The sequence below is a fragment of the Trichechus manatus genome, unplaced genomic scaffold, assembly GCF_000243295.1.
Source record: "Trichechus manatus latirostris isolate Lorelei unplaced genomic scaffold, TriManLat1.0 scaffold00118, whole genome shotgun sequence".
Lineage (NCBI taxonomy): Eukaryota > Metazoa > Chordata > Mammalia > Sirenia > Trichechidae > Trichechus > Trichechus manatus.
In genome coordinates, this window is record NW_004444054.1 from 1257392 (window position 1) to 1280654 (window position 23263).

Here is a 23263-nt window from a genome sequence, read left to right on the forward strand (position 1 = left end):
GCTGAACCCCAGGGTTCCTGTCCTCTTAAAGCACCTGGTTTCTCCAACCCTTTATTTATATGTCAGATAGAAGACTGAAGAAAGGAGACCAGCAAGACCCAACTCTGCTATCATCAGCCACCCTCCTTTGCCTTATTTCTTACTGTAAAAGTAATTCAAGTAAAAATCAAATAAGCCCCCTAAAATTACCTGAAATTCTGCTATCCAAAGTTACCATTAGCAGTTTGGTGCGTATTCTTCCAGACTTTTGTTTTCAACCCTTCATTACAACACTGTAGTCTGACAGGCCTGGGCTGTGGAGACAGAAGTACCAGAAAGGGGTAGATGACCCTGACCCAGTTAAATGGAAGGCCCGGCTCCGCTGTGCTCTCAATAAGAGCAGGGAATTCACCTTGATGTATGATGGCACCAAGGAGGTGCCTGTGAACCCAGTGAAGATCTATCAAGTGTGTGACATCCCCCAGCCCCAGGGCTCGATCATTAACCCAGGATCCACAGGGTCTGCTCCCTGGGATGAGAAAGACAATGATGGAGATGAAGATGATGAGGAAGATGAGCTAGATCAGTCAAAGTACCATGTTCCCATCCAGGACACCTTCCCCTTCCTGAACATCAGTGACTCTCCCATGGCTCCAGCCAGCGTGGGCAACTGCAGTGTAGGCAATTGCAGTGTGGGCAACTGCAGCCCTGAAGCAGTGTGGCCCAAAACTGAACCTCTGGAGATGGAAGTACCCCAGGCACCTATCCAGCCCCTCTATAGCTCTCCAGAGCTATGGATCAGCTCTCTCCCAGTGACCAACCTGTACATCAAGTTTCAGTACCGTGGGAAGAAGTATGGGCAGACCATGATGTGAGCAACCCCCAGGGCTGCCGGCTTTTCTATGGGGACCTGGGCCCCATGCCTGACCAGGAGGAGCTCTTTGGTCCCGTCAGCCTAGAGCAGGTCAAGTTCCCAGGTTCAGAGCATATCACCAACGAGAAGCAGAAGCTTTTCACCAGCAAGCTACTGGACGTCATGGACAGAGGACGGATCCTGGAGGTCAGCGGTCATGCCATTTATGCCACCAGGCTGTGCCAGTGCAAAGTGTACTGGTCTGGGCCAAGTGCCCCATCACTTGTTGCCCCCAACCTGATTGAGAGACGAAGGTCAAGTTATTTTGCCTGGAAACATTCCTTAGTGATCTTATTGCCCACCAGAAAGGACAGATAGAGAAGCAGCTGCCATTTGAGATCTACTTATGCTTTGGGGAAGTATCGCCAGATGGGAAACCCCTGGAAAGGAAACTCATCTTGGTTCAGGTCATTCCAGTGGTGGCTCAGATGATCTATGAGATGTTTTCTGGTGATTTCACACGATCCTTTGACAGTGGCAGCGTCCGCCTGCAGATCTCAACTCCAGACATCAAAGATAACATCGTTGCTCAGCTGAAGTAGCTGTACTGCATTCTGCAAACCCAGGAAAGCTGGCAGCCCATGCAACCCACCCCCAGCACGCAACTGCCCCCTGCCCTGCCGGCCCAGTAATCATCAATGCCGTCTTCTTTCTTCTCTTTTTAAAAATATTGTACATATGGATATTTTTATTATTCAGATTTAACCAGCTTTTAAATCTCTCTTCTCTCCAGCACTGTTAGTAGTTAGTCTATGACTCTCTCCAAATATGCCTAGCTTTTAAAATTGATTTCGTTTATGGAAAAATCACCCTTTAGGCTTTCCTTTTCTTTTTTAACCCCCCCAATGGTAGTGTAATGTAGTAGACGAAGATCTGGCCTGGGAGTTGGACACCAGGGTTTTAGCTGCAGCTTTGCTTTCAGTAGTGTGACCTTGAGCAAGTTACTGAACCTTTGGGATTCAAATATTCATCTCTTCTCAAGTGCAGGGGTTGGAATGATGCCTGAAATTGCATCCAGCTTTAAAACTCTGATTCGATGACTTCATTCTACTTGTAGAAGGCAAAACTGCCTGGGACAGAACCCTTCTGCATTGTTCTTGTACCACGGGTTTCTTCTTCTGTTTTCATTAAAGTTCTCTCAAGCACTAAAAATAAAAAGTAGATGAGAGTTGTCAGGATCTGAGGAAAACAGACAGGGGTGCCGCAAGCCTTTATTGTAACATGTTTCCGCCGGAGCACAACCAGAGAGAGAAAGACTGTTGGGTTTTGTTTCAGAATTAATCTTGCTGATCAGTATACTTCATTCTGCCTAGTTTTGTTGCAAAACCTCGTGCCTGAGGGGAGGCGGGGCTGGGGGAGGGATTTAAATTACATTTCATCGTCATCAGTTAGACAAAGCGGTAATATCTTTGACATGATGGGTTAGAATTTGCTTAATTGCAGCTTGCTATGATGTTCTGCCATCTGCAAGGAAAGCTTCCATTGGGTGATATAATCAAAACAGTGTTTCTAGATTTTATTGGGGGTTCTCTTCCCTTAAACAAATACTGTTGTTTCTTCTTTCTAGTTCACTGTTTTCATTTTTTGTGAAAACATGCAAACAACTTATTTGTTAGAGGAGAAATGAGTCAGCATTCCAAGTAGTCACTCCTTTGCCAGCTTTTTGCAGGAATCAAGGAATTTGGTTTTCTTCCTCCTAAGAGGATAATCTACCACCCGTCTGTCAGTTTGTCATACGGTAGTGGCTTGCATGTTGCTCAGATGCTGGAAGCTATGCCACCGGTATTTCAGATACTAATGGAGTCACCCGTGGTGGATAGGATTCAATGGCGCTTCCAAACTAAGACAGACTAGGAAGAAAAGCCTGGTGATCTTCTGAAAATCAGCCAAGGAAAGCCTCATGGATAACAACAGGATACACCTACTCCTCACTTATCAACTGTCTCATTATCCGACATTTCACACCTGCAATAGTAAAAAATCTACTACCTGACTATTTTGCACATTAACAATGTACGTCTGGCAGTAACGAACACCCAGGTGTGAGGCAAGAGTAATGCTGGCTGTGATGGTTAAGGTTATGTGTCAACTTGGCTGGGCTGTGATTCTCAGTAGTTTGGTGGTTATGTAATGATGTAGTGATCCTCCATTTTATAATCTGATGTGGTCATCCTCCATTTTTTGCATAATGCTAATTTTCGCATAACAACCTGGTCTTTGAAACCTAACCATGTCAATAAGTGAGGAGTGGTTGTATTCCCCGATATAGTGCTGGAGGATGAGCCACCCAGGTTGGAAGACACTCAAAGTGCACTGTGGATGCAATGGACTTGAGCATACCAGTGACATGAAGATGGTGCAGGACCAGGTAATGTTTTGTTCTGTTGTACATGGGGTCGTCATGAGTTGGAGTCGACTTGATGACAAATGACAACAACAACAAGATAGTGTCTGAACTGACCTGAGCAGCGAACACTGAGGATTCACCCATCGTCACTTGAGCCAAGAGGCTAGAATGAGAGATTTGAATAAGGGAGCCATGTCTTGACGTTCTCAAACTCCCCATGTTAAACCATACAGAAACCCAGTGTAATGATAAGAGCATGGAGAATCTGATTGAAGACGAAGCTAATTTGCCCTCAGTTGTAAGGGCGAAGCAGTAGAGAACACCCTAGGAAATCATCACCATTGTGCTGCCCATTTCAGCATAAAATGGGATGCGTGCAGGCTTATCCCTTTAGCTCTCAGTTGACGTTTGGAGTCTCACTGACTGTAGCCTCCTCTCTCACCCTTCCTTCCCAGCTGTCCCAGGGTGTGTTCTGGGTATCAGGGAAACTATGACAGGTCATTCTTGCACTGCTTTAAGGGAAATGTACTAAATACAAGTGTGAAATGTCATCCTGTGCACACTCACTTCTTGCAGATATTTGTCTTTACACCTCAGGTAAGCTGTGACTGTGATTCAGTGTGTGCATCTCATTTGTCGTGCTGACCCGCTGTGACTCTCTGCTGGACAGCTTCTGTTGGCATGATAGCAGAAATCCTCCTTGCCAATGGCAGGCAGAAGCTCCCTTGCTAGTTCCATTGGTAACAAATGTTGTTCTTATCAGGTAATCAGTCTATTAGGAAATTTTGTCAGTCTCAAGACAGCCAGCAGATAAGAATAGCTGAACCTCTGTGGATTGGAGGCAGGCCCAAGCAAGGACAGTATTTTTTGCTGGGCAAGAATCTCTGTTGGGCTCTGTAACGGTTAATTTTATGTGTCAACTTGGCTCAGCTGTGACTCTCAATGGTTTGGCAGACACTGTGTAATCGCCTTCCATTCTGTGGTCTGGTGTAAGCAGCCAGTCAGTGGAAAGGGGAGTTTCTTTGGGAGTGGCCTGCCTCCAGTATATAAATGGATGTTCTGGCAAAGCTCGCTCTTTTTCTTGACCCTGCACTCTTCTCTTCACCTGACCTCTGGTTCTTGGGACGTAAGCCAGCAGGAGTCTACAGCCTGCCACCTGACCTGCAGATTTTGGATTCGCCAACCCCTGCCACCCCATGAGCCAGCAGAGAGCTCCAGCCTGCCACCTGATCCATGGATTTGAGACTTGCCAGCCGCTACAATTGTGTGACCACTTTCTTCACAACTGCGTGAGCCATTTCCTTGAAGTAAATTTCTCTCTCTACCATATTTTTCCAACTCATAGGGACCCTATAGGACAGAGTGGAACTGCCCCATAGGATTTCCTAGGCTGTAATCTTTACAGAAGCAGACTGTCACGTCTTTCTCCCACAGAACAACTGGTGGGTTCAAACTGCTGACCTTTCGGTTACCATCCTGAGTAACCACCGCACCGCCAGGGCTCCTATGAGTCAGAAACAACTTGACGGTAATGGGTACTGTATTTTTATGCAAATGACATGCCTGTTATATGCTATTTTCGCAACTGCACCCTCCCCCTGCCAAGTATTTTCATAAGCGAGCTATGCTAATTTTCTTTTACATGTTGCTGTAAAAAGATGAACGTAGTATATTTACAAAAATACCTGGCGGGGGGAGGGTGTGGTTGGCAAAAAAAAAATGTAACATTCATATTATATGTGTAAAAATATGGTATATATTTATATATGCTTCACTGGTTTTCTCCTCTAGAGAACCCAGCCTAAGACAGGCTCTTTCAGAGTGAATGTTTTCCCAGTGCGTAAACAGAGAAAGGAATCTTCTGGAATTAGAATGGTGTCTAACATGCAAAGTAAAAAGTGGTGGAGTGTGGCATATTTTGTATTTTTAAGATGTATGTGTGAGATTATGCTGACAAAGATATGCCCTTCTACATGTTTGCTTGTATTGTAAATTTGTGTAAAACTTTTAGAAAGCCATTTGACAGGTAATCCAAAATAAATGGGTGTATGAATATCTAATCACTCAGTGTTCCACTTCTGGGAGTTTATCTTAAGGAAATAATAGTAATGATAACAATAACAATAAAAACTCTCTGTATACGGTATATTTGTTGTAGCTTTATTTATGAGAGTGAAAAATGGAAATGCCTTAAAAGCTCAGGAACTGTGATACATCCCTTGGATGACTTACTGAGCTATTAAAAGTGATGATTTTTAAGATTATTGTAACATGGAAACATTTAATGTGATATTAACTGAAAAATAGGAATCAAAATTTTATATACAAAATGAATCGTTCAACATATATAAAAAGAAGAAGAAATACACAGTAATGTTCTTATGTGCCATTGAGTCGATTCCAATTCATAGCAAGTATCATGGATTGAATTGTGTCCCCCCCAAAATATGTGCCAACTTGGTTAGGCTGTATTTCCAGTATTGTGTGGTTGCCCTCCATTTTGTGATTCTCCATGACAGGGTGGTTCCTGAAGCTGAAAGGCTGAGGGGGAGGATGTGGGGCACATCTCCGAGTGGAGGGTGCAGGAGGTGCTTGAAGGATACTCAGCTCTCATACCTGACTTCATGAGTTATTGAGTTCCTACTATGTGCCATTGCTGGCATTGTGTTTCTTTCCCAACTTCTTTGACCCAGCTCTTAGTCTAATTAGATAATAAACTAGTTGCCGTGGAGTCAGTTCTGACTCAGGACGACCCCATGTGTGTCAGAGTAGAACTACTCCATAGGGTTTTCAATGGCTGCTTTTTCAGAAGTAGATCGTTAGGCCTTTCTTCCTAGTCTTCATAGTCTGGAAGCTCTGCTGAAACCTGAATATCATCATAGCAACATGCAGCCCTCCGCTGACAGACTGGTGGTGGCTGTGCTTGAGGTGCATTGGCTGCGAATCGAACCAGGTCTACTGCACGTTGTTGTTAGGTGCCGTTGAGTCGATTCTAGCTCATAGTGACCCTATACAACAGAAGGAAACACTGCCCAGTCCTGCGCCATCCTCACAGTCGTTGCTATATTTGAGCTCACTGTTGCAGCCACTGTGTCAATCCATGTCATTGAGGGGTTTCCTTTGTTTTGCTGACCCTCTGTTTTATCAAGCATGATGTCCTTCCGCAGGGTCTGGTCCTGATAACATGCCCAGGTATGTGAGATGAAGTCTCTCCATCCTTACTTCTAATGAGCATTCTGGCTGTATTTCTTCCAAGACAGATTTGGTCATTCTTTTGGCAGTCCATGGTATATTCAATATTCTTTGCCAACACCATAATTCAAAGGCGTCAATTATTCTTCAATCTTTTTTATTCATTTTCCAGCTTTCACATGCGTATGAAATGAGGTGATTGAAAACACCATGGCTTGAGTCAGGTGCACCTTAGTCCTTAAAGTGATATCTTTGCTTTCTAACACTTTAAAGAGATCTTTTGCAGCTGATTTGCCCAGTGCAATGCGTCTTTTGATTTCTCGACTGTTGCTTCCATGAATGTTCATTGCGGATCCAAGTAAAATTAAATCTTTGACAACTTCAAACTTTTGTCCATTTATCATGATGTTGCTTACTCGTCCAGTTGTGAGAATTGTTGTTTTCTTTATATTGAGATGCAATCCATACTGAAGGCTGTAGTCTTTGATCTTCATCAGTAGGAGCTTCAAGTCCTCTTCACTTTCAGCAAGCAAGGTTGTGTCATCTGCTTATCGCAGGTTGTTAATGAGTCTTCCTCCAATTCTGATGCTGCGTTCTTCTTCGTATAGGCCACCTTCTTGGATTACTTGCTCAGCATACAGATAGAATAAGTATGGTGAAAGGATACGAGCTTGACACACACCTTTCCTGAGTTTAAACCATGTGTATTGCCTTGTTCTGTTTGAATGACTGCCTCTTGGTCTATGTACAGGTTCCTCATGAGCACAATTCAGTGTTCTGGAATTCCCATTCTTCTCAATGTTATCCATAATTTGTTATGATCTACACAGTCGAATGCCTTTGCATAGTCAATAAAACAGAAGTAAACATCTTTCTGGTATTCTCTGCTTTCAGCCATGGTCCATCTGACATCAGCAATGATATCCCTGGTGCCACGTCCTCTTCTGAATCCGGCTTGAATTTCTGGCAGTTCCCTGTCAATATACTGTTGTAACCACTTTTGAATGATCTTCAGCAAAATTTTACTTGTGTGTGATATTAATGGAAGGTGAGAATCCCACCCCTGAGCCACCACTGCCCCCATTAAAAAAATAGTTGCCATTGAGTCAACTCTGACTCATGGTGACCCTATATATGTCAGAATAGAACTGTGCTCCATTGGGTTTTCAATGGCTGACTTTTCAGAAGTAGATTGCCAGGCCTTTCTTCTGAGGCACCTCTGGGTGGACTGAACTGCCAGTCTTTCAGTTAGCAGCTGAGTGTGTTTACTATGTGTAGCACCAGAGAACAGGATTGATTAACATTTGGAAGTATATTTAATCCTCATGTAGGTCAGTTTAAAGACAATGTTTTATGCCCCCTAACAGTACCGTTGGCCCAGCTGACTGTCTTGCCAGTGCATACTGTTGATCCTCAAGAGGCCTAAGTTAGATTGTGGATGGCTTAGTTCAGTTACTTATCGTCTCTGAAAGCGCATTTGAGGTTTCTGTTACTTTTTGTCAAGGAAGGGCAGCCCCTTGATTTAGTATTCCATTTCAAAATACTGTAATGGAGTATGAGCCTTGTGTTTTGTTAAGTTCATTTCTATAAGACTTTATCCTCAAGTGATTAAGAGCGAAACTGCGTGGCAGAGTGTGTCATGAAGAGATGGAAAGGAATCAGTAATCCTGTGTTGTGTCCTCAGAGGGAAACAAAGCGACTGTTAAGGATGGAATTGTGTCCCCAAAAATATGTGTTGTAAATCCTAACCCCTATACCTGCAGTTGTAATCCCATTTGGGAATGGTTTTCTTTGTTATGTGAATGAGGCAATATTAGTGTAGGGTGTGTCTTAAATTACTCTCTTTTGAGATATTCAAGAGAAGATTAAGCAAGCAACCAGGCAGGCACAGATGGGGGAAGATAGACGCCGTGCCCCTTGAGATCTCCAAGGAACCAAGAAAGGGAAGCTAAAAAAAGCCAAGGACCTTCCCCCAGAGCCAACAGAGAGAGAAAGCCTTCCCCTAAAGCTGGTGCCCTGAATTCAGACTTCTAGCCTCCTAAACCGTGAGAAAATAAATTTCTGTTTGTTAAAGCCATCCACTTGTGGTATTTCTGGTAGAGCTGCACTGAATAACTAAGACAGCGACCCGGGAGTGCTGACCGTCAACACAGCAAAGGTCTTCAGCATGGATGGGGACGGGGGAAAGAGGTTCATTTCCCTTTAAAAGAGCTTCTAACAGTATAAACCTGTCATCTGCAGTGCTCTCTGTGAGAGGACAGGAATTGGAGGGAACAGAATATTCTAGGGGTTCAGCAAAATATTTCAAGCCAAAATAAACCTCACAGCTCTGGGCGTTATATGAGTTCATTGTCCATTTGAGGTGGTAAAGTTTTGGTAATGAACTTGTGTAAGCTGCTTCAGTCCTGTTCTTGGAACAAGGTAAGAAAACAGAGAAGGTGCAAATTCTATAATATGAACATGCTAAAATGCATGTACCAAGTTCTCTGGACTCCTAGGAGGAGCTCAGGAAGGTTGAGAGGAGTTTCGTGGAGGGGATGGGAGTGGAGTGTCAGTTGATGTTTTAGGAGCTGCAGTGTGGCATCCTGAATCCAGTTTCTTGGAATAAAGCTTAAAATGTTTTGTAATTTATATTCCAGTCTTTTGGTGACCTGCAGTGAACTGGGGAATTTTGGATCTCACTCTTATTTGAAAAGATACTAGGGAGCTATGGAGCAGAAAAATAAAGAAATAAATTTAAAGGCTTTTCTTTTTTAATGCAAACCATTTAATAAATTTTAAACAAGTTATAATTGGTAAACGTAAGTTAAGATTCATTAAATTAATAACTAAAGACCATGCATTTTAAAACCCTATGATCATAGCTCACCAATGGCCAAACTAGATCGAGAAGATTAAACTAAAGCAAGAGAACATTTAAAAGGTGTGGGCCTGAACTTGTGCTTGATCAAGAAGTTGTAGGGTTTTAAACTCGCTAGACAAAAATATCCTAGTCGAATTCTTCACGCTTAAAATGCTAGCCTGTTACTTTAGTGCTATTGGACGTTTCCACTTCCGTCTTCCCATGGGGAAAAATTGAGTCATTCCTCGGAGACAGAGACTTGTAGGTTGGTGGCCGAAAAATGTGAACTATGGTTACAAGTCCCTGATCAACAGGTTATTTTCATTGTGTTGTCCTTTGATTTATTTGTTTGTTTTGCCGTTACGTCGACAGCTTGTAGTAATTGAATTTTGGGTTAGGTGTAGACACGGCAACTCTTGAAGTTATGTGAAACCGTATTTGTACTCTTGGCTTAAAGTCTAAAATGAAACATGAATTTCTTTCAAGTGAATATACCTGCAAGGGTGTGTGTTGGTGAGTGTATAGTGGTGGTGAGGAGAGGTGTGTATGTGTGAATATGTGTATGTATGTATGTGTATATGTGTGTATCTCTGTGTATGTGTGTATATGTATGTGTATATGTATCTGTGTGTATGTGTGCACGAGTGTGTATGTGTATAGGTATATATACGTGTGTGTGTGTTAGTGTAGGTATATACGTATATATACACATGTATGCATGTGAGGCCATGTATGTAGGTATGTATTATGTGTATGTTTATGTGTAGGTATATTTATATATATGTGTATATGTGTGTATGCATGTGTATCTATGTGTACATCTATGTTTATGTGTGTGTGTATGTGTGTGTAAGTGCATATGCCTATATATGTATATGTGAGTGTATGTGTATGTATATATGTGCATGCATGTGTGTAGGTGTATATGTATGTATGTGTATACATGTGTGCATGTGTGTGTAAATATGTGTGTACGTTTATATATGCATATGTGTATGTATGAGTATATATGTGTTTGAGTGCATGTGTGTGTATATGTGTATGTGAGCATAGGTGTGTGTGCATGTATGTATGTGTGCATGTGTATGTCTGTGTGTAGGTGTATGTGTGTGTGTATGTGTGTGTATGTATGTGTGTATGTCTTTGTGTGTGTATGTGTATATGTGTATGTGTATATATGTGCACCTGTGTGTGTGTGTATATGTGTGTGTATATATATGTGTATGTGAGTGTGTGTGTGTGTGTGTGTGTGCATGCATGTGTCTATTCAGCACAGCAACATGCCTGTGAAGCAGATGACAACATCAGCAGCTCCATTCAGAATGGGCCAGCTGGTAGTTCGCGGGGTAAATTTTAACTTGCATAAGCATTACACACACAGATTCCTGGGGCCATCCCCTGAGATTCCAGTGGAGTAGCTCTGGGCTGGGGCTCAGGAACCCACATCTCTGCTAAGCACTGTAAGAGACTGGGTGGCAGGCAATGCCGAGGGCCAGTATTTAGAGAAACATTGCTTCAGAGGAACGAGCATGGAGCTCAGGGAGTCCCTTTCATTTTCCTTGTGGCTCTAGCTCTTTCTCCAATCCTCTTGGTCAGACCCTCACTCATGTTTCTCAGAGTCAAACTGAAGCTGTGAAGCACCCAGAAAATATTATGAAGTCTGCGTATTAAGTTGGCAATCTGCCAGGCTGTTCTCAGCCACTTGGGCTGCCAGGCGTGACTTTGTGGTGGTTCTGGAAGGGCTCGATAATGGGAAGCCGAGCTTAGTTATGCAGATTGTTTTAGCACCCGGTACCCACCATGGGCTGCACGTTTTACACTGGGAGCAAATATAACCTGTGCTATGGAGGCACGTTCTGGGTTTTGGCCGATGGTAGTATCTCTTGGACCATGAGGTGGCTTCTGGTATTTCTGGGACATTCCACTTCAGATTAGCCCATTGACTGAACCGGCACGCAAAGAGCAGTTTCATCGGGAACAGACTTTCACGTTTTCCCCATGGTGACATTCTAGGGAGAACTTGGGTACCCTGGAGCGGTGGTCTCTCCTATGCTCAGCTGCTGCCGCTCTGTGTAATAGCTTTCCTCTTGTGATTTCTTTGATGAATGAGCCAAACAGTTTTCTTGCAAACAAAACTAGAAATAAACCATCTGAGATTGCTGCAGAACGTTAGTTTGGTTTTCTTGATAGCGAAAGCTAATGCCGTGTTTTTAGGGTTTCTCACTTGTCTTTAAAAGGATCAGTGTAAACCGTGGAGGGAGGAATCCAGAGGTCGACAGTGTGTTTCGTTTTTAATCAAGGGTCCATTTTAGTGCCTCCCCCAGGTAGGTGGCTCTGATGCTAATGAGCCCAAAGGTGTTTGCTGTCTGCCTGGAAACACACGTGTACATTGCATTTTGTGTCTGCGAGGAGACAGTGGCCACCGCTACGGGTGCTGTTGACTGCACTGCCTCATTGTTTTGATCTTAAATATTGATTTAACCACATAGCTCACCTTCAGCTTTTGTGCCTTTTTTTTTTTTTCCTAAGTTGAGATTGAAATCATGGCACATCATCATCCTGAACTTCACAGAGTTGGCGAGCACAAATGCTGGTGGAAACGTGCAGGTAAGGGCATGATCAGAACAAAGAGCTGTGTGCTGCCTCTGCTTCTTTGCGTGCGGCCTTTTATGGTTTTAATTATTGATCCCAGTGGAATCTGTGCATCTTGGCCTCTGGAAGCTACGCGTTAGAAATATTCTGCATGAAAACATTTGAACAACTGATTCTTGGTTTGAAGCCAGGCTTCAGAAGTTATTTTGAAATGATTTGAAGTAAATACTTATATTTATTGTAAGCTCCCTTCATACAATTACCTTCTTTTACAGACGGCTTTATATAGGATTTAGAGAAGGACTGCAAGGAATAGTTTTTAAGCAGAGTAAACATAATTTTCACGTTAAGACATAGTAACTTTAACTTGTTGTTGGGTGTCCTCAAATCGATTCTGACTTATAGCGACACTATAGGACGGAATAGAACTGCCCCATAGGGTTTCCTTGGCTGTAATCTTTATGGGAGCAGATCACCAGGTCTTTCTTTTGTGGAGCATCTGGGTGGGTTTGAACCTGCAACCTTTGGGTTAGCAGCCAAATGCTTAACCATTACACCACCATGGCTTCTTAGCTTTCACTTTTGGACGCCAACTAGAAAGTGAGTTTGCTGTGTCTTGGATGATTTGATGAAAGGATTTCCTGTTGCCTGTCACTCCCATACCTGCCTTTTAAAGTGGCTACATCGTCCTTTAAAATACATTTAATAATTTATTATGGGGAATGATCACAATGGTAAAACCAATTAAAAAATGCAGATAACTTTTTTAAAGGACAACATGAGGATCATGAATGAATCAAAATGCAACATCTCACACCTGCTACCTGAAGTAAATATTTGCGTTACATAAATAATGCCTAAATCCTGGCAAGCCCATGCAAATAAATAAAAGTCTTCATTCAGACTCACTGTACTTGAATGGGAGGTGGTAGGCATGGGGGGCAGAAATACAGTGAAAGAACAGGAGTTGATCCAATCTTGTGCAAGAGAGTGGCCGAGAATGGCACAATTTTTAGATTCTAAAAGACCTTTGCTCTTTAATATTAAGCACATACTTCTGTGTTGGTCACTACTAAGCCAAACTTGCTTATAGCTCTAGCTTACTGAGGTATGTAACCAAAACTTGCTTTCTTTTCTTCCCTTCCCCCTCTCATATTTGCTTTAATACAGATTTACAAATTTAAGAAAAATACAAGAAAAAAATTCAGAGAGGGTCGTTGTATTGACCAACCGTGTAAAATGAGAGTGTTCTAAACCCACTACTTGTGCTAGGTGCTTCTGGAGAAAGAGAAGTGTCATTCAGAAGTTTTGTAAATCCCTTCAGCAGCCTTTCACCACTGACCTGCTTGTCTTTTTCTGGCAAGTATTACTTTGTATTGCTTAAAAAATATCTAGTGGGAGGAAAGCTTATACCTTTCTGAGCTAGTAGGCTCAAACCAACCAGCTACTGTGGAGTTGATCCTTACTCTTGGTGACTCCATGTGTGTTAGAGTAGAAATGTTCTCCAGAGGGTTTCCAGGGGCTGACTTTTTGGAAGTAGATTGCCAGGCCTTTCTTCCTAGGTGCCTCTGGGTGAAGTGAAACCTCCAACCTTTTGCATAGCAGCTGAGTGCTTTAACCGTTTGTACCACTCAGGGACTCCTAGTAGATTCAAATTGTATTTAGAGTCTATTGTAACTCTTAATCTGTGTGCGTGAGTGTGCTAAAGATGAAGAATACTGGAAATTAACGTATCAGGCAGAAAGCTTGGAATTTTTCTTGTGAGCACATTGTGAATCTAGGCAGTATGATTCCATCAGCTGTCATGATGGTTCAGGCTGCCTTTGGCACCTGTGTCCCTTGCTTCGTATTTGCCACAGTGACTGGATATCACAGCACCCTTGCTTTTTCCTGAAATACTGGTGCAGGGTCCCAGGGGAGCGATTGTACGTGGAGAGTCTTTTCTGCACAGCTGTCATCTCCAAGATATGTATCGTTTGCTCAAACTCCAGGGCCTCCGGTGGTTTTGAAGTCCTGGGACACTTACGATCCTTTGAAGGGAATCCTGGAAAAGTCATCCCAAATAATAAAATAATTGCATAATTTCTACTGTCTGCTCCTAAGCAGTGCTAAGTGCTTTCAGCTTATATCATTCATCTTTATCTCTTGGTGACAGCATTGAAGGGATCACAAGGACTGATTTAGAGGAAAAAACAAAAAAACAGAAGGAAATGACTGTCAGAAGACAACATTTTCTCCCAAATTAAGAACTTAGAGATTTTTAAAAATTTATTTATGTTGTGGTAAATATGTTTGTAACAAAACATTTGTCATTTCAGCTTCTTCGTGTGTGCAATTTAGTGACGTTTACTGTATTCACCAGGCTGTGCAACCATCACAACTGTCTGTTTCCGACTTTTCTCATCACCCTTAATGGACGCCCAGTGTCTCCTGAGCAGAGAGTCCCCTTATCCCTCTCCCTTCTGCCCGCCCCTGGTAACCGCTAACAACCTTAGGTCTGTATGCATTGACCTAGAACTTAGAGGATTTTGGATGTGCATTTTAGCCTACACACACACACACGCGCGCGCGCGCGCGCGCAAAATCCAAGCCCGTTACCATCGAGTTGATTCTGACTGATAAGGACCCTATAGGACAGAGAAGCACTGCCCCGTAGAGTTTCCAAGGCTATGAATCTGTACGGAAGCAGACTGCCACGCCTTTCTCCTGTGTAGCAGAGTGGCTGGTGGGTTCAAACAACTGACCTTTTGGTTAGAAGCTGAGTGCTTAACCACTGCACCACCAGAGCTCCTTCATTTTAGCCTAACCACCCCCCCCAAAAAAAAAAAACCAAACCTGTTGCTGTCGAGTGGATTCTGACTCATAGTGACCTTATAGGGCAGAGTAGAACTGCCCGATAGGGTTTTCAGTGAGCGGCTGGTGGATTCGAACTGCAGACCTTTTGGCAGCCAAGGGGATCATATAAGGTTCTTCTGACGTTCAGCGAGATCATGCATTATGCTATAAATTACTATACACGATAGATATATAATATTTGTGTGTTTTATTAACACAGATAAACAACTATAAACAACAAAAACACCTTGCCTTCGAGTAGATTCCGACTCCTAGCGACCCTATAGGGCAGAGTAGAACTGCCCCACAGGGTTTCCAAGGAGCGGCTGGTGGATTCGAACTGCTGACCTTTCGGTTAGCAACTGTAGCTCTTAAGCGCTGCGCCACCAGGGTCAGGTGAAAATTCACACTGAAGTATAATCATACGTAACAATAAGGTTATCCGGCATGACAAATTCATCTGCCTGGAACCTTGAACTCTGTAGTGGTTTACCTGTTACCTAGGGATACCAGAAGCTACCAGAACCAATGACAACACTCGTGATTTTCCGCTCATTTATGCCAGAGTTCCAGTAAGTTCTTCTCTCATTTTTCCGGGTTGGAGCTGTGGGAGGAGGAATGGGGTGACTCACCCCCAGTGTTACACTGTTGGCCCTGGGAGCCATGCTCCCAGTCTGTTACTTCCATCCAGTTTGCACTTAATGCTTCTGCTACTCCTTGTGTTAGACTGTCATCCATTAGCAGGACACGTGCCTCATAATGAGAAGAACTGGAGTACCTTGGTGGATCTCAGACTGTCCTGGGAAAAATATACTGAGTGTTTACTTTGCCAACCAAATGTTTTTTTAAAAAAAATCAGTCGTCATCTGCCACTGTCACTGCCATACTGTCTTTACTTTTGTTGCCATTGAGAGTTCATAAAAGAAAAGACAGTTTGACTCCAGAAAAGTAGGAAAGCTATAATCTGAGACTATTAGTGCTTTTGAGATGAATATTGTTATTGTTGTTGCTGTCGAGTTGATTCCAACTCATGGAGACCCCATGTGTGTAGAGTAGAGCTGTGCTCATGTTTCAAGGCTGTGACCTTTTGGAAGTAGATTGCCAGGCCTTTCTTACGAGGTGCCTCTGGGTGGATTTGAACTGCCAACCTTTTGGCTAGTTGTTGAGCAGTTAACCTTTTGGGCCACCCAGGAGGCCATTGAGATGAATAAGTTTAGCTTTATAAAACTGAAATGTTGGTGGTTCAAACCCACCAGCTGCTCCATGGGAGAAAGATGTGGCAGTCTGCTCCCATAAAGATTACAGCCTTGGAAACCCTATGGGGCAGTTCTACTCTGTCCTGTAGGGTCACTATGAGTTGGAATCAACTCGATGGTGACAGGTTATTATTGTACTATAAAAGTTCAAGGTGAAAATAAGGGTTATTTTAGTATCGATTCTGCTAATCAACCTTTTATTCACACTTGAGTTTTAAGAAATATTTTCTTAAATAATTCTTCAGAAAATAATTCTTAAAATATTAAATATTTGATATAAAATATTAAACGTACTGTCAATTTTTATTTACTGCTTTTTAAGGTTAATTGTTCAATTTATTTAATGCTGAGTAACAAATTACACAAAAACTTAATGGTTTAAAACAACAGTAATCATTTATTATGTCTCACAGTTTCTGTAGTCAGCAATTGAGGAAGGATTTGGCTAGCTAGTTCTCACTTGGGGTCTCTCATGAGGTTGCGCTCATGTATCAGCGGAGGCTGCAGTCATATGAAGACTTGATTAGGCTGGATATTACTCACTCATTTGGCTGGCTGTTGGCCTGAGGCCTCAGTTCCTCTCCATGTGGGTCTTTACAGGAGGCTACTTGAGTGTCCTCCTGCCATGGTGGCTGGCTTCCTCCAGAGAAAGCCATCCAAGAGAACAAGGTAGAAGCTGCAATACCGTTTATGTACTAGCTTTTATGAGCTAGCTTCAGAAGTCACATACCATCATTTCCACAGCTGTAGCCCTAATTCAGTATGGGATGGAAATAAACAAGGGCATGAATACTAGGAAGTATGGCTCATTGCGGCCAATCCATGGAAACTGACTACCACATAAATGATCCTTTTTTTTTTTTTTCACAGTTTACTATGAAAATTTCATTCTGTTTTAAGTGGACTCACTCTAAAGGGCCTTGATGTGGTATCAGTTATCCAGACAAAAGGACCCCTGGTGGCGCAATGGTTAAGTGCTCAGCCGCTAACCGAAAGGTCAGTAGTTTGAACCCACCCAGTGGCTCAGGAGGAGAAAGACCTGGAGATCTGCTGCCATAAAGATTACAGCCTAGGAAACCTGGAGCAGTTCAACTCTGTCATATAGAGTCACTATGAGTCGGAATTGACTCGACGACACCTAACCCCAAATAACAAGTAGTTCCTCCCAAGTCATTATTTTGTAGAAGTTCTTACTGCAGTTGTAATCATTTATTTGTGAGATTTTAGTATTATCTCCTCCTCAAGACAGTGTTCTGTGAAGGCAGAGTCTAATGTACCCCTAGCACCGAATATTGTAACTGATACATAATGTAGGAGCTCAGTAAAAATGTATTGAATGATTAAATGAACCCAGTAGAGATGATTCATTCTTGTGTTAGAGAAAATCTGCACTTAGATGATATGGATTCATTTTTGTTTTGTTTTGTTGTATTATCCTGGGTGTGTTCTAGAATGCTTATATGAAGTAAGCTTATATAGTGAGGCTTCCGGATTCATGCTGATGTTTACTTTCTAGAAAGATTAACTTAGTCTGTGCTTGTTGTGGGAGGAAAAAGGAGTGCATAAGTAAATATGTATTATTGGACTGATATGGATTTAGCTTCTTCCAGGGGACAAAAATGTCTGGCTGAACTCGATAATTGATCATCTGATGTCAGTAAAGGATGTTGATGGCCATTTCAACAGTTCGGGGTTAGTAAGTGGTTAAGAGCTTGGCTACTAACCAAAAAGCTGGCAGTTTGAATCCATCAGCCATTCCTTGGAAGCCCTATGGGGCAGTTCTACTGTGTCCTGTAGAGTTGCTACGAGTTGGAATCGACTTGACGGCAACGGGTATTTTTTTTTTTTTTTTTTTTTCGGTAAGAGAGCTAGAGTCCCTGTGTGGCGCACACAGTTAAGTGCTTGGTTACTAATTGAAAGGTTGGCATTTGAGTCCATCCAGAGGTGCCTCAGAAGAAAGGCCTGGCAACCTACTTCTGAAAAATCAACATTGAAAACCCTATAGAGCACAGTTCTACTCTGACACACATGGGGTTTCTGTGAGTCAGAATGGACTTGATGGCAACTTTTTTTTTTTTTTAATTTTGTTTTGGTTAAGGAAACGTTACCGACTGAATTGTGTACCCTAAAAATATTTGTTGTAAATCCTAACCTCTATGCCTGTGGTTCTAATCCCATTTGGGAATGGGTTGTCTTTGTTATGTGAAAGAGGCAGGATTAGTGTAGGGTGTATCTTGAGTCAATCTCTTTTGAGGTAGAAAAGAGACTAAACAAGCGAGCAGAGCAGACATTGTGAAAGAGATGCAAAGTCACGTAAAGATCACCCAGGAGCAGAAGCTCAGAAGAAATAAGGACCTTCCTTCAGAGCCGACGGAGAGATAAAGGCTTCCCTTACAGCCATAACTTAAATTCGGACTTCTGGCCTCCTAAACTGTGAGAGAATAAACTTCTGTTTGTTATAGCCATCAGTTTGTAGTATTTCTGTTATAGCAGCACTAGATTAAGACGGGAAGATAAAACTCTATCTTCAAATAAAAAAAAATTGGTTTCTATTCACTGATTTTTAATGATGTATCAGTAAGGAAGATTATTCCTGCTTAAAAGATTTACAGCAATTATTTTGTAAGTGATTATTTTGTAGTTTTGCTATTTGTAATGTTCTAGAATTTGTTTTATTTATGATTTGTTTTGCTTTCTCAAATCTGCTGAAAATGTCTTTTTAATTAAAAAAGTTGATGACACTTGGGTAGGTGGCAGAGTGCCAGAAAGGACCACGTTTCTTCAGCTGCCTGCACACTGTGATTCCATGATGTTGTTATTTAAATGGCTGAGCTCACAGCTGACATGTGACTGTCTGAGGATGGTTTTGTGTTGGCAAAGAATATTGAATATACCATGGACTGCCAGAAGAACAAACAAATCTGTCTTGGAAGTAGTACAGCTGGAATACTCCTTAGAAGCAAGGATGGTGAGACGTCGTTTCACGTACTTTGGACACTTTATCAGGAGCGACCAGTCCCTGGAGAAGGATACCATACTTGGTAAAGTAGACAGCAAAAAGAGGAAGACCCTCAATGAGCTGGATTGACACAGTGGCTGCAGCAGTGTGCTCAAACGTAGCAATGATTGTGAGGATGGCACAGGACCGGGCAGTGTTTTGTTTTGCTTTACGTGGGGTCACTATGAGTAGGAACAGACTTGGCGGCACCTAACAACAATCTCCTGTCCAGAGAAGCCCTGGAGCTTAGTGGTTAAACACTCAACTGCTAACTGAAAGGTTGGCAGTTTGAACCCACCAGCCGCTCTGTGGGAGAAAGACGTGGTAGTGTGTTTCCGTAAAGGTTTCAGCCTTGGAAACCCAGTGGGGCAGTTCTACTTGTCCTTAGTGTTGTTATGTCCGATTCCACAGCAAAGGGTTTGGGGTGGGTTCGCCCTCTCACCATCCTCAGGATGTCTGCAGCAGTTCCATACCTCTCATCTCAACACACTGATGTCCAGAGAGAGAGAGTTGCTTCCTAAAGGTCCCAGAAGATCAAGGAAGACCTTTCCCACAAGTCCTGTGAACTCACCCTTCGTAAATTTGTGGCATGGGTTTGGTCACAGACCCATTCTGGAACCCAGATCCCGAACCAATCAAATCCGTTGCTATTGAGTCGATTGACTCATAGCTACCCTGTAGGACAGAGTAGAACTGCCCCATTGGGTTCCTCCAAGGCTATAGTCTTTACGGAAGCAGACTGCCACATTTCTCTTCGGCAGAGTGGCTGGTGGGTTCGAACTGCCGACCTTTCAGTTAACAGGTGAGTGCTTTAACCAATGCACCACCAGGGCTTGGAACCCAGATAGGAATGGGATTATTCTTGGACCAATCAGGCCCATCCATGGAGCTAGGGATGCGGCCAACTTCTCCTGAGGCAAATGGGATGCATTGGAGGAGAGGGGAATACCTGAACAGAATCAGGGTTTTATTAGGAAGGAGGAAATGCATGCTGAGTGGACAACTAACAATGTCCCCTCCCCTCCCCTTTGTGTCCCCAGACCTAGAACAACACCTAGCACACTATAGGTTGTTAAACAATATTTATTAGTTTCCTTTTTTTTTTTTATCTTTGGTTTCATTTGTCAAATTCTGTGATTGCTTTTGTTTCCTGGGGAGATTAACATTTATACATTGCTTATAATTGCCTTACTTGTAACTGTCATTTAAGAAACACTTAAATAGCCTGATGGTAATTCACAATTAAAAGAATTATTAAAAATAATTTATAATGAAGACAACTGGGTAGATATGCTATTAGGCAACTTTGCTAGTGTACCCCAGTCTGGGGGCTCATTCTTACTAAAGCTAAGAAAGCAGATCTGATCCCTTATTTATAACTTGTTAGCCAGTGGAAGTGTAACAGAGAATGTCATATCATAGTAATGGCATATGGTGGGAATCATAAAATCTCACATTACTAGCTGACATTTGTTCAGTTAAAAGAAGTGAGGATTACTATAAATCCTGTAACCAATGTAGTGATGATATTGCTTTGGCAAATGAATACTTAAAAATATTCTCAGAAGCTATCCCACTAACCTGTGGTAGTATGGGTATATATGTATATTATTTCTTGATGTCATTAAAAAAATCAGTTGCTATAAGTTGCCCCCGACTCATGGTGACCCCCTCTGTGTCCGAGTAAAACTGTGCTCCATAGGGTTTTCAGTGTCTGATTTTTTGGAAGCTGATTGCCAGACCTTTCTTCCAGGGTGTCTCTGGGTAGACTAGAACCACCAACCTTTTGATTAGCAGTGAGCGTGTTGACTGTTTGTACCACCCAGGGACTCCTCTTGATGTCATTAACTGTAATTCTTATATTGCTAGGGCCATTGTGGGTCCATTAAAATGAATTTAGCATCCAGATAACAGATTCCTTGGATGAGGCTCTATACTGGTGCTTGTCATCCTGTAGGCACACAGGCCTCAGATGTGCTGGCTTCTCTCTTTCATCATGTCCAAGAACATCTCCTTTTGCATTTGAAAATGAAGCTGCTGACCCATCTGTCCTAAGTACAGGGCCTGGCCTTACGTGTTTTCTCTACTTGACCGTGTGAGTAGGGGCTGGTGTGTTAGGCTGCGTGCTTTGTGGCTCTGAGGAAACAAGACCTTCATTGATGCATATGAGGACCAAATCTACTTTATTTATTTAAAAAAATTTTTAAACTGTACTTTAGATGAAGGTTTACAGAACAGATTGTTTCTCACTAAACAGTACGCGTATTGTTTTATGACATTGGTTAACAACCCCACGACAAGTCAACACTCTCCCTTCTCGACCTTGGGTTCCCAATTGCCAGCTTTCCTGTCCCCTCCTGCCTTCTAGTCCTTGTCCCTGCACTGTTGTGCCCCATTAATCTCCTTTTGTTTTGTGGGGCTGTGTAATCTTTGGCTGAACAGTGAACTTTGGGAGTGACTTCATTACTAAGCTAAAAGGGTGTCTGGGGGCCATACTCTCGGGGTTTCTTCAGTCTCTGTCAGGCCAGTAAGTCTGCTCTTTTTTTTGTGAGTTAGTATTTTGTTCTACATCCTTCTCCAGCTCTGTCTAGGACCCACTATTGTGATCCTGGTCAGAGCAGTCAGTGGTGGTAGCTGGGCACCATCTAGTTGTCCTGGACTCAGTCCGGTGGAGGCCGTGGAAGTTGTGGTCCATTAGTCCTTTGGACTGATCTTTCCCTTGTATCTTATTTTCTTCATTCTCCCTTGCTCCCAAAGAGGTGAGACCAGTAGAGTATCTTAGATGGCTGCTCAAAGGCTTTTAAGACCCCAGACGCTACTCACCAAGGTAGAAGGTAGAACATTTTTTTTATAAACTATGTTATGCCAATTGAGCTAGATGTTCCCTGAGACCAAATCTACTTTTTGATGACTTTTTGTCTAATGGCCCAGAATACTTTCCAACATTGAGCTTTGTGGCTTTAAAAATAATATATTTTCTTAAATTCCCTGGTAGATGAATAGGAATACTCAGGTAAAAATGGACTTTTCCCCAAATCATTTATGGGACGAAACCAAAGAAAACCCACTGCCATCAGGTCGATTCTGACTCATAGCGACCCCATGTGACAGAGTAGAACTGCCTCATAGGGTTTCTTAGGATGTAGTCTTTATGGGAGCAGATTGCCAGGTCTTTCTCCCGCAGAGCTGCTGGGTGGATTCGAACTGCCGACCTTTCCATTAGCAGCCGAGTGCTTAACCACTGCACCACCAGGGCTCCTTAATGTTTTCAGCAGACAGAGAATAAGTCATGTTGGCCAGCATGAGGGTCTGAATTGGAGATTAGTGGGGGTTGTTGTTGTTACGTGCCAGAGAGTCGATTTTTGACTCATAGCAACAGAGAAGAACTGCCCTATAGGGTTTTCTTGGCTGCAGTCTTTATGGGAGCAGATTGCTGGGATTTTTTTCCATGGCGCCACTGAGCGGGTTTGAACTGCCAACCTTTCAGTTAGTGGCTGAGTGCTTAACTAGGGCTGCTTAGTGGGGGTTAAGGCTGCATAGGCCCTGGATGGTGACTAAGGAGTCTAGCCTTCATTTTGTAGATAATAAGTCATTGTTGAAGGGTTTGATTCACATAATTGAGCGGATTGGATTACTGCCTTAAGAAGTTTAAATCGTTCCCATTAGATTTCTTAGAAGCAGGCCTCTCTGGTGTTTTAATTGTGCTTATTCTGTGGCTAACCTCAATATTGACTACCCTCTCCTTGATACAGAGTCACCAGACAGTACAAATGGTTAATGCACTCAGCTGCTAACAGAAAGGTTGGAGGTTTGAGTCCACACAGAGATGCCTCAGCATAAAGGGCTGGAGATCTGTTTCTGAAAAATCAGCCTGGAAACTCATGGTGCACAGTTCTGCTCTGACACACATGGGGTCACTGTGAGTCGGAATCAACTCGACAGCAGCTGGTTCCTTTTTGATACACTCACCCCTTTTGGCCCCGGACACCACACACTCTTAATTCACTTCCAGTCTCTCTGACCACAGTTTCTTCTTCCTTCACTCAGTAAATTTTTTTTTTAATTGTGCTTTAAGTGGAAGTTTACAGTTCAAGTTATTTTCTCACACAAAAATTTATACACATATTGTTATCTGACCTAGTTGCTCTCCCTATAATGTGACAGCACACTTCGCTTTTCCACCTCGGATTCCTGTGTCCATTCAACTAGGTCCTATCCCTTTCTGCCTTCTCATCTCGCCTCTGGACAGGAGCTGCCCATTTAGTCTTATGTAGCTACATTAACTAAGAAGCACACTCTTCATGAGTAT

General features: G+C 42.6%; 1 pseudogene; it reads left to right on the forward strand.

Annotated features, from left to right (window-relative positions):
* The first annotated feature begins 289 nt into the window (after positions 1-289).
* LOC101354204 (interferon regulatory factor 6 pseudogene) lies at positions 290-1524 on the forward strand (annotated as a pseudogene).
* Positions 1525-23263: the final 21739 nt, after the last annotated feature.